Source organism: Furipterus horrens, unplaced genomic scaffold (genome assembly GCF_987537825.1).
Source record: "Furipterus horrens unplaced genomic scaffold, mFurHor1.1.pri manual_scaffold_4, whole genome shotgun sequence".
NCBI lineage: Eukaryota > Metazoa > Chordata > Mammalia > Chiroptera > Furipteridae > Furipterus > Furipterus horrens.
In genome coordinates, this window is record NW_028327174.1 from 44,750,849 (window position 1) to 44,762,909 (window position 12,061).

General features: G+C 41.4%; 1 protein-coding gene across 1 annotated transcript in view; it reads right to left on the reverse strand.

The window, feature by feature from the left end:
* PRICKLE1 (prickle planar cell polarity protein 1) overlaps nt 1–11,280 on the reverse strand; it is a 106,671-nt gene extending 95,391 nt beyond the window's left edge. The window contains exon 1 of the mRNA XM_090273029.1: nt 11,142–11,280. The gene's annotated coding sequence lies outside the window, so the exon portion shown is untranslated. The remainder of the gene's footprint in view (nt 1–11,141) is intronic.
* Between the last annotated feature and the right edge of the window lie 781 nt (nt 11,281–12,061).

Sequence of the window (12,061 nt, forward strand, 5' to 3'; positions counted from 1 at the left end):
CCACACAAAGTGCAGTGGAGGCAAATGAATCTGAAAGTGCTTAGTGTACTTCAGAGGTATTCCTTTTATTTTTAGTAAAGAACCCCCGAGTTAAAACATGATAATTTCTGGCTAATAAGTTGGCTCTGCTCCTTAATAGAAAAACTGACTCACTGTCAATTTAACCCTGGACATTGAGACACTAAAATAATTATTTCAAGTGACTAGGTTTCCTACCAAGCTGGTTGAAATCACTTAAGAGGATCGGCTTTTCACCTTTGGAATTTAAGTCAGGATTTCTTGAGCAGGAGACTCAACTCTGTTTTACATACAGGGCAGTAGTATCACAAGACTGTCTGATGTTACTGCCTCTATTTTTTTTTAAAGGTTACCAAGTAGTGTGGGTGCATTAGGAAAAGGAAAGTCACACAGCTTCCTTGTTGCAAATACTCAATCTTTCTTCTGTTAACATAGCATTGATTTGCTACATGATTACATTTCATAGATGGCTTTGTGGAGGAGAGAAGGGAGAGGGGCATTTATCTGATCAGTCTCTTTCCTCATATTCTAGTATGCTTCTCTGGTTTTATTCAGACAAGGGGGAATAAAACAACAACAAAAATCTCTATTCTGGAAATTTTTGCTCAGGTAAAAACAATACTGCTTTCTGTTTGTCTTTATCATACATATAACATTAAAATGTTCCACAAATGTTTACTCTGTAAAATGAGACTGGCCATTTGCTAACTTCATATTCCTATTATAAGAATGAGAATATAAGCTTAAAACCCTCTAACTTGCTTAGTACTACATATTATTAGATTGGGGAAGGGGTGCTCCAATTAGAAGCTTCCTATATATCTGTAGGAATTCATTCTGCAGAGACTTATTAAATACCTACTATGCGTCAGGCATATTCTGAGATTAGGGGTAAAGCAGTAGACAAGATGGCATAAAGACTTCCTCATGGAACAGACAGCTATATAAGTAAATACCTGTCAGATAATAGGCACTATGGAGAAGCGGGTTAAAGGGTTTCAGGAATGCTGGGTGGTGTCTGAGGAAAGGCAAGGGTGCTATTTTATATGGGGTGGTCAGGAAGGCATACCTGGTATCAGAGACCTGAGAGGATGGAGTGAGCGATGAGCCTACCTGGACAAACCTACACGCGTCCTTTTGTATTAGCTTGAAGTCTAGCACAAACAAAGAGATCAGCTGTAAATTTCAGGGAACTGAAATGTACAAGTAATAAGGCTTTACACAACACTTGAACCAGCTCTCAACTGATCTCCAATGATCCTTACACCTTATATATACAACTTAATCTTCTTTCCTGACTAAAATTCTCGACAGTATTGCTTCACATAACTAAAAGAGAGAGTTTTCCAGTTACATTGTGCAAACAACCTAAGCCGATAATTCAGGTAGAAATTTCCATTTTGAGGCCCTGATTATTTAATTTGACAATGGGCATACAGAATGAAAAAAAAAATGCTGAAGCGAGCCGACTCTTCTATCGGTCATGCCTGCACAGTGAAGCTCAAAGGAAACTGGACAGTTATTTGGGTTTTAGAATGGTGGTTTTTTAAAGTTCTTCTTTTAATTAAAAACAGAGCAAGATACCCCCCCCCATACACACCCCAAGAATGGCCCATAAAACAACAACAACAAAAATCAAGTAAACTAGGTATCAAATTTCTCCTTTCCATTGTACTATGTAGGACACAGCAGCCAGTAGCAGTACTGACTGGTTTAAGTTCTTTTTATTTTGTCTATGTTCTACAGCAATGGTAATAACAGATTATGATAGGAAAGAACCCCAAATTTCAAAGACTGAAGAAGAAAAAGCAAAGAAACACAATGGTCAACCAACCCTTGAAATCAATTTTCACAAAACTATGCAACAGAATTTTCCAATGCTTGATAATAAAACTTTCAGATACATCAGTTATTATGAGAAAAATTGGGCATGCTTATCATATTTTATTGAGACTCTCTGATTTATCTTACCTAGAACAAAAATATGTATACATTATGGAAATGAACCTCTGGATATGAACAATCTTAAAGCACTTTATATGGCATGAAAGATATGATACTGAATCATGACTGTAGAAGGATCAAAATAATTGCTAACTATAAAAAATAATTTATGATTAACTAGATTTAACATTGCCTCACTATTCCAAAGGAGTGAAAATCGGCATTTCTGTTGTTGAAAAGGACAAAGGGCTTAATCACACACAGAAACACATACACATACTCACACATTTCATTTAGAAACTTTCCTTAATAGAGGGTGGAGCAAAAGTAGGTTTACAGCTGCGAGTACACAAAACACAGAGTTTATTTTTGTATTATTATTTATTAATTTCCACATGAAGAACTGTAAAGCTACTTTTGCCCCACCCTATAAAGATCTATTAAAATTTTTCATCTTTGTAATTCAAAATATTTTAAAATAAGACTTAAAACTGTAATAAAGTTGTAGATTTGTCAAATAAGCTTTGAAACCTCTATGGTGATATGGGTGGGTCTATTTCTTAAATGGGCCCACTTTAAGATGACAACGGAAAATTGGACATTCTTTCATTCATTCAACAAATGCAGGAGTACAAAAGGTAAGAAAACATATGATAAACTTTTTTTCCACAGTATGTTAATTATACTTTCAAGTAATATGCTTAATATGCTTGACCTGGCTGAGTAGCTCAGTTGGTTAGAACACTGTCCCAATACGCCAAGGTTGCAGGTTTAATCCCCAGTCAGGGCACAGACAAGAATCAACCGATGAATGCATAAATAAGCAAAACAACAAATCTCTTTCTTTCTCTCTTTCACTCTCTCTCTGTTCTCTCTCTGAAAATCAATAAATGAAATTTAAAAAATATGCTTAATATGTTTTCTTTTTGGTTAACCTCCAATTATCAGCTATTTTTTCACATAAAGTACCTCCACATTTAAAGTAATTGTTAATCTGAGAAAAAAAAATATAATCAATACACTATAGAATATCCCAAAAATCTAGAAACATGAGAAAATAATGTATTTCCAGATGAATAATTATACCCTTTGTTTTAAATTTAGAGGCACTTTAACTGAAAGGTATCTGGAGGTTGGAAAAAAGAGAACATATTGAGCATATTATTTGAAAACACAACTAACTTTAACATTTTCAAGAAGTTTCCTGACTTTTGCGGCTCTCTATAGATTTTGCCTACTATGTGCCAGGCATTGTGTAAGGTTGTAGGTATACAATGGTGAACAAACAGGGTTCCTCACTCACATTAATCACCATCTACTCACAGGAGCAGAACCAAGGTCTTCCTGCAGCTGGGTTAAAATGGTATCGCTAACATTTTGACAGCAACGTTAGGAATGAACATAGCTGTTAAGAATGAATGAATGAATGAATGAATGCAGGAACAAATGAACAAAAGAAAAATAAAAGAAAGAAGGAGAAGGAAAGAAGAAAGGAAGGAAGGAAGGGAGGAAGGAAGGAAGGGAGCAGGCAAGCGTTCAGCCTAGTAGGATTAGAAAGATAACGTTTTAGAACTGGAAAGTGATCTTAGAGATCATCTAATATAGTGGCTCTTTGGTGCATCAAATTACTTGAGGAGCTTTTTCAAGTTTATAAGACCTGACCCCAAGCTTACTGCCTTTAAAATCTCTGTGTATTTGCATTTTGTAAAAGCTCTATAGGTGTTTACAATACAAACGTTTGATTAATATGCACTGACATAGCTCAATTCCCTCCCATTACACAGAAGGAAACTGAGGCCCAGAGAAGCTGAGAGGCTGACTTGAGAATACATAGCTTTTGTACTACAGTCCAAGTTTCCTGACTCTCAGAAAAAGACTATGGAAAAACCGTCTTCTTTTGGTACTCTTATACCATATCATGACTGTCTGTTCTTGAATCTCTGCTCAAAGAAGAAAGAGGATAAATGGACAATTACTTGGCCAAAAGTTACTGAACTGAAGTTAAAAAGCCAGTGTCTATAGGCAACATAAACACATACATAACAAGAAAAGACCCATCATACACCACAGTACCCTGTTGCTTCCTGCTTAACCAGCCAAATCAAACTAGTTTAAAACACTCCCACACAAATAGCTTTATTCCTATCAATGTCTCATTTCAGCACTGCAATGAATAATAGTTTTGGTTTCTGTGGGTAAGGAGGGAGAAGAAGAGTGTGATGTTTTCCTGGTTTATTCCTCAAAATTTGGAAGGTTAAAAAAAAATCCATTTCCAATACCTCAATATGCAGAAAGCCTGGTCTGCTTTTAACACGTTTGGCAGCATTTGAGGACATGTTTTTGGCCATTAGCCTGCCAAGATGTTTAAGCTTATAGAAGGCCCACAAAAAGGGAACATATATGATTAAGTTAGTTAAACACAAATGTCTTCTCTGTGTATTTTATTCCCTCCCTCCACATTCACAAAAACATAAAAGGCTAAAGCATTACAGAACCAAGTGAGGGAGGCAAGTTATTTATCACTTCAGCCCCTTTCTCAAGACTTGTATAAATAAGAACTAAGGCAACTCAATGAAATTATTCATATGATCCTTGCAATGAACAAAGCTAAGCATCAGAAAGCAGTTCAAAATTCCTCTGGAGCATATGTATTTCCTTACAAGAAACATCTGTGATTCTCTAATGCACTTCAGACCTAACTTTATCTCTTGCTAAAAATTATGTAATATGCATATACTTCAAGCACTGAACATACTTATTAATTACATAGTCACAGAAGAATTTAAAATGCCGTCTCTTTTTGACACACATTATAACAAGTATTTCAACACCAGAGCACTAAACAGTCTTCTTACATAAAATTTAACCATTCCCTAAATTGTTTAGAAGACACATTTTAAATCAAAACGAATGCCACACTAGCTAGACCTTTTTCAGATCCTAACTAAGGAACTTAGATTATTCAAATACGTAAATAGCAGTTGGAAATATCAATTACAGTTAATGAGTTATGAGTTTCTTCAGAAGATTATCGTATTATCTGCTTATCAGTGAGATACATGAAAAAAGAAGTACACATGCCTTTGGTGGAATTATAACATGTCTTAAATAATTTACTATTATTAGACTGAAAGAGTGTGGGGTGTGTGTGTGCGTGTGTGCAGTCATGCACATATGTGTGTATCCAGAAGACAATATTTTAATGAGGGCAGAGGAGCTGGCCAATATAGAAAGGGGTTTTAATAGATGTTCTATTTCAACCATAGTTACTGTGGGTTTTGTCACTATAGCTATAGGCCTGTGTGGGGTGGGTGCCTGGCAGGCCGGAGTGCTCAGCTGGTAAAGCAACATAAACTTCATTTTACCTTGAGCAAATTTCCTCTAAGGTTTCCTTAATTGAAAGACAGTTTCCAAGGATAAAGGAAATGTCTAAGCAGCGGTTGGTGGGCACTGCTTCACAGTACACTGCTATACTAAGGCTAACCTCACACCTTCTCCTAGATTGGATCAAAGGCCTCCACTATGGTTCATTAGTGGTAGTTCTTGGGAACTAGGCAGTAACCTAACCTCCAGGATCTCAATGATCCCTGCAGCCTGGGTTAATTTCAGCTGTCTCTACAGGGGCTACATGAAACATGGCATTTACAAATTTGGATTATACAGCACTATTTATTACACGATGGAGGAGTTCCAAAAATGCCAGAAGAGACGTTGGCACTTATGCAAGTCAACTACTGTTCAATCCAAAGAAGCACTATATTCTGTAGGATGTTTTTGCCAGGATTGAAAGAGCCTGTGTGAAAACACCTTAATTAGGACCATCTTAGCACCTTGCTATTGGATAGCCTCTAGCTCTAGGTGTTATGTTTCAAATGGATCAACAAACCATGCTGGAAACAGAACCCCCCCCTTAAGTCCTGTAACCAATCCTTTCACTCAAAGTCCTGAGAGTGTATATTTTCTTATATTCAGATTTAATAAGTCAAGTATATCTGGTAGCTATTAAAAGATTTAAACCACGACCATTTTAAAGGTTTCAGTGTTCAGAGATTTTCCAGCCCAGAGAGGGGACAAATCTACAGGGTTTGGTTCCCCATATCCCATTTAAAAAATATTTTTATTGACCTCTACCTTTTTAATGCATTTCTAACACATGTTCATGGGCTCACAAAAAGAAAAATAGAGAAATCTGAAGGAAAGACGGTATACTAAATAATCTCCAGGGACCTAAAAAGATCATTATAATGACAGATCCTTTAAAAAAGTGGGGGAAAACTTGAAAACATTAGCTACTTATAATATGCTATCATATAACCTTTTTTCCTTTTCTTCTTTGAGGAACTCCAAACTGCTATACAATGTTTTCTTTCAAATTTTCTTTATTGAACAGTTCAGTTATGGCTGCTCAAAGCAAAGGGTCATCTTGGAAAACCAGGGCCAATATTGTACATTAAGTGATGGCTACTTTATATCACTTTTTAAAAGGGTCACAAAAATGGAGGGGGGGCATTGTGAAGGTGGTTATAAAAAACTTCACAGGAAACCAAATAGCCTTTATTTAAATTAAAAGCAATCACAGCCTGATTCTTGGAACACACTTCGAAATGCTTTTTGGCATGCAGCTGCTCCATGCCGCCAATATTGTGTGTAATTGGAAACATTTCAAACAGAATTGTTACCGAAGTCAAAGACCATAATTGCGAGCTGTGGGATCTGAGCCTCAGATAAAAGAAGGGCAGCTGAGTGAGAGCGCGCTGCATGGAGGAGTCTACTTACAGGTCTGCATCTGACTGCAATATTTTCACTGTGTTATTGACAAATCTTTCTTTCCAGAGACCCAAAGAGAAGAGAGGAAACACAGAGAAGCACACACAAAGAAAAGCTGGTGGGTGCTATAAATCAGCAATTGGGACAAAACTCTTAGAAAGGAGTACATGACTTCAGCACTAGAGCAACTGAAATAACACAACTCGTTTTTGTTTTTGTTTTTTTCTCCTAAAGTGTAATCCACTGGAAATGAAAGGCATCTCTCTCCCAAGAGTTTACCCCTAACCTACTAGGGAGAAAAATGCAACTTTAATTTAATTAGTCAGTTGTGTTTTAGGATCATTTAGGACCAAACTTACGGAGGGGGCAGAAAAAGTTAAGTAAAGGTAAATGACAGCTGCTTGCTGGTTTGCAGCTCTAAGTTTTAAAATGTTTACATTTGCTTCTGCCTTGCTGATATTTTTATTTTTTATTTTAAATTTAACATCTCTCTTTATAGGGAAAAGAACCTGAAAGGGTCTTATCAGTTCAGGCTGGGCAATCACTCTTGTTCCTATAGAGAGGTCCCTTCAAAAGTGACCAAAATATGTTGACTTTAGTCTAAACATGTGCACAGAACAGAGACACAGTAAGAAGTATTACATTTTCCTTGAGAGGTTTGATCCCCCCAGTAACTGTAAACAGTCAGTGCCAGTGGACCACTCGCTCAGGAACGGTTCTTGGAAAAATCGTGTCATTCTGGCACACAGGAAAAGGTTCTGATTATTCTTTCGTATCTCCGCGCCAGAAGTGTCATGACATCAGCGTGCTCCAACTTGTAAAGCATGTCTCTTCCCACCATCCCTCCTTCAACAGAGACGGGAACGGGGGAGAAGGTGTAGGTGTATCCTCATGCAAAGTCAAGCCAGGGCTTTTCCACTGCTCCAAATCTTGCTTCACCAACACACGTGTAGTTAATGTCCTTGACTTAAGTCCAGCACGCCATAAACAAAAAGATGTGAATACTGGTTACTGGGGGAGCCGAGGTGTGTCTAAGATGGAGAAGTCCAGGCCAAGGGCTGCTGCAACTTCCCTGATGCCATCTCCGTCCCTGGCACTCCGTTTTGTGCTGCCTGAGGTTTCGAGGAACTGCCCTAATGCACGACTTGGCACATGGATTATTGTATGTTCCTCTCCCAACTCATTTGCTCACACCAACCTTCTGAAGATATTAGTGTGAAACAGGGTAATGTATTCTTCTGTAACCACAAGAAAAAGCAGTAATGGTCCCTTAAAACACCAGCTAACCAACCAAACAACCAACCAATCAAAAAACATAGCTTGTTCACTTTCTTAACTCTTCTTTATTGCAGAATAATTACACCTGGATTTAAGCAAATTGAATATTCTCTTGCTAGCAAGAGTTCAATAACTGATATTATTTTATGTAAAATGAAAGGGAAATAAGAGATAGCTATTTTTCTAAGAGGAAGGCCACTGGCCTGGTCAAGTGACATCTCTAACATTTCTATTCCCACTGAGAATCACTTTGATTTTTTAAATTACTTTTCTTCTTTAAAAGTAAAGAATTTGCTCTTTATAAATGACTTTAACCAGGAAATTCTCTGCAGTAACTAGAATACTGGCAATAATAATCTTTCCTGAAAATAGTTTCCAATAATATCGCACAACCCACAGTATAGGTATAGGCCACTAAAAGAGTTACCTAATTTCTAGAAAATATATTTTTAAATTCTTGTTCCATTTCATGAGTATTATGAACAGTCACTTATAATACTCAACTCTGTGTTATTAAGTCATTATAAACTATTTTAGAGAAATCATCTTACAATGTCACTTTTTAAAACTTAGATTTAAGCTTACTTTTTAAAATACTTTATTTAAAAACTTTGAAATTTAACCTTTTTTTTGTCTTTTCAGAGTTATCAATAGGAGAGGAGATTATGAACAACCAGACTTTACCCACATCTGACTCTTAACTTAATAGTTTAGCTATTAACCCTATAAGAATCCCGCCCCCCCAGCTGTTATTAGATTTTATTTGGGTGACCCAAGCTGACACATTACAACCGACTTTATTATAGAAACAAATGGTGGTTCCATGGACCTTGATTATAAAAACATGATAAACTTTTAAAGTTTCATTGGTTTTGCTGGCAGAACTGATTAAATCTGTCACTTTAGTAAAATATGTCACGTTTCTTTTAAAAACCTATGAGCCAACAGGCTCACAGAGTGATAAATCACCAATTAGTACCAAATTAAAGATGGAAAACCATTCGTTCACATCAATATGGCTACCTCTATGTACCATCCAGTTTTTCCTCCCTCCCTCCCTCCCTCCCTCCCTCCCTCCTTTCTTCCCTCTCCTCTTTACTCTCTTCCTCCCTCCTGCCCTCCCTGGGCTTCTTCACAAGAATGAGTCACTATTGTTAGCCATTATGTATTAAAACAGAGATTTTTCAAGTTCATCAGCAAGTGTGCTAACTCTTAACTGTGGGTAATGTGCATTTATTTCTAGCACCTTTTAGTTTTAATATGTAGCGCACATGCATTGTTAACCTTTAAATCCTTTGTATAAACATTTCTGGAAGAGCTTGTAAAATATCTCCTTCTGTGTTTCCTGACTCACCAGTTGATGGCATTTAGAAACCCTCTGGTACCAGCAGGTGCTGTATTTTGCTTTCTTCAGGCTCCAGCTGGGCTACAACGACAGATTTCTGTCCCAGGCCAAGCCCAGCCACCTAGGCTAGGACCACATTGGAGGCAACTGAACCGGGCCCCACCAGACAGCAAGATAAATGGCTGCTGTTTAAGTTTAAAATCCCCTGGTGGGAGTAAATATTGTTCCAGAGAAAAAGGCTTGACAAATATTGCATCATCCTTCCAGAGCTGTCTTGATTAAAGAAGAATCTTTGGATTAAGTTGGTGCTTAATTCAAAATGTATCTATCTTGCTGTCATGGGATTTAAAAAAAATTTTTTTCCTTTCCTAGAGTCTGAAAACAGACATATTGCTGGGGATGGTCAACAAGGCTGCCGCCTCCCAAGGGGGCCAGAGTCCACTCTTGATAATAGAAGGAGGCTGAACATTGACACTTCACTGAGGATAATGGAGACAGCAAAGGCTTAGTGGGAAAAGGCCAGTTGTCACCTAAGTGACAGGCAACAGCTGAGCTCACACATCTGGAGCTGGATCAGGGCAAACATTCAGCAACCCTTGCCCATCTAAACCTCGGGCCTGTCTGAAGGGACAGAAGGAAGTTCCTTTCACTCCCGAAGTACATTAAAAATATCTGATGGTGAACCCCATCAATTATATAACATCAACTGTAGACACAACCTTCTGAGGGACTGATGAAAACGAGAAGGTAGGCAGAACCGCCCGGCGTGCAGAGACAATTTCATTAAGTGTAATTTGTCCTTCATAAAGTCCACCCTAAAAGCCACGTGGACATGCATGCCTTTTACAGCACAAATGCATCGGAACTCCTCCGGAGAGGCAAGGTGTTCTTCTCTTTATGCAGGTTCCCATGGCGAGCTCTTCACCGCGTTCCCGGCTGCAGTTCTGCCTCCCGTCCGCTTTTTAAAATCAGCAAGCGAACGTGTTTGGCTGGTGGTTCTGTACCCCCCTGGGGCAAGCCGGAATTCAGCGCGGTGCCAGCCGACCTTTCCCTTTCCCCACCTCGTCCTTCGGCCCCCCAAAGACAATCTGCGGACCATCTCCCCAAAGTCCCCAAATAACACGGCACTGCCAATAGTCACTGGCGATGCCGTTTGTTTTCTTAGAGGGCAATGAAAATTTAACAGCTTTCTGCTGCATCCTGAGTCCGGGTCCTGCTAATCATTAACATGCCCAGTTTCTTTTAACTTTTCTTCTGCCTAACGGGAGAAGACGCTCCCATTTCTTCCCATAAACGTCCTACGTTCAGAAAACACCGCTGCCCGGGCGGTGAGCGAGGCACCCCTGCCAAAAAGCAACCGACCCTCTCCTCAGAGCCGTGGCAGGGGATCGGCACCCTCCCTCCCTGCGCCAGCAGGTGACAGGCGATCCTAAGCGGCGGACACACGCCAACGCACCCTCGCCTCCCTGCGCCAGCATCGCCCCAACTCTGGGGCTACTGAGCGGGTTTTCACGCAGGAGAGACTCAAGGGGAGAGTCGGCTGTGATGCAGCAAACAAGAGCCATGCGGGCGAACTGTCTGCAGCCCTCCTGGTGCCGCAGCCCCGCAACGGGCTCTCACGGTCCACACAGCCAACAAATCGGACATGACCTGCTCCCTTATTTTCTGTCACACGGATCCAGCCTGCGTGTCACAGACGCTCCCGCGGCCCTTCCCCTGCGGGGCTCGCTCCCCACTGCGGCGCCCGCCGCCCCCTGCAGAGCCCCCCGGGAGCCGCGCTGCCACTCACCCCGCGCGAAGGACAGAGAACTCGGCTACGCGGTCCTCGGCGCCGCGCCGGGGCTGCGGAGCTGGGGTTCGCGGCGTCAGGGATGGGCGAGGGTGGGCTGCACGGGCACCATCCAGAGCCCAGAAAGTCGCCGTGCCAGCCGCAGCGCCCCTCGTAGAAGTCGGCGCCGACGGCGCGAGGCTGGCACGTCCCGGCGCGCGCTGTCGGGCGGCGGCGGCCGCGGGAGGGACGCGGCGCTGGCGACCGGCTGCGAGCTGAGTGCTCTCGGAGTCCGAGCCCCGCGCCGCCGCGCCGCCGCGCACCCCGCCCTCGGCCGCCGGGCGCAGGCGGGAGCGAAAACGCGGAGCGCGGACGTCGCAGCGGGATCCAGGCGGCTCGGCGCGCCCACGCGCACCCTTGCCCGGCCCCGAGACGCGAGGCTGGGATTCAGCTCCGGGAGGTGGGGCAGGCGGTCAGGATTGGCTCCGCGCGCAGCGGGCCCGATGGAGCTGGGGTGGGTGGGTTATCCGCTGGAAGTTCACCCAGGCGCAGCCTTCGGTTCTCAAGTGCAGTGCGGTCGTCTCTCCTCTGCCCCGCCCCCGATTTTATGCCTTTTTTTTTTTTTTTTTTAAAACAATCCTGATGGATTGAAAGATGTGAAGGGGGGGGTGGAGCCAAGTTCTTCAGATCAAACGGTATGGGGCTTGCTTCTTTGGCTTTCTTTTCCTTTGGTTTGTGTGAATGTGTGGGTGGGTAGGTGCATCGTTAATTAAACTTTTAGATTCCTTCCGGCGCGCCTTGCTTCGCTGGGACCCACTTGGACTCGATCCTGTCTGCGAATCCTACAGGCATTGCTTCGGAGCAAGAAGCTGAAGATTAAGCCTCTAGTCCGTTCCCTTCCTTCCCTCCTCGACGGTCCTGTTCATTTCCAAGAAAGCCTT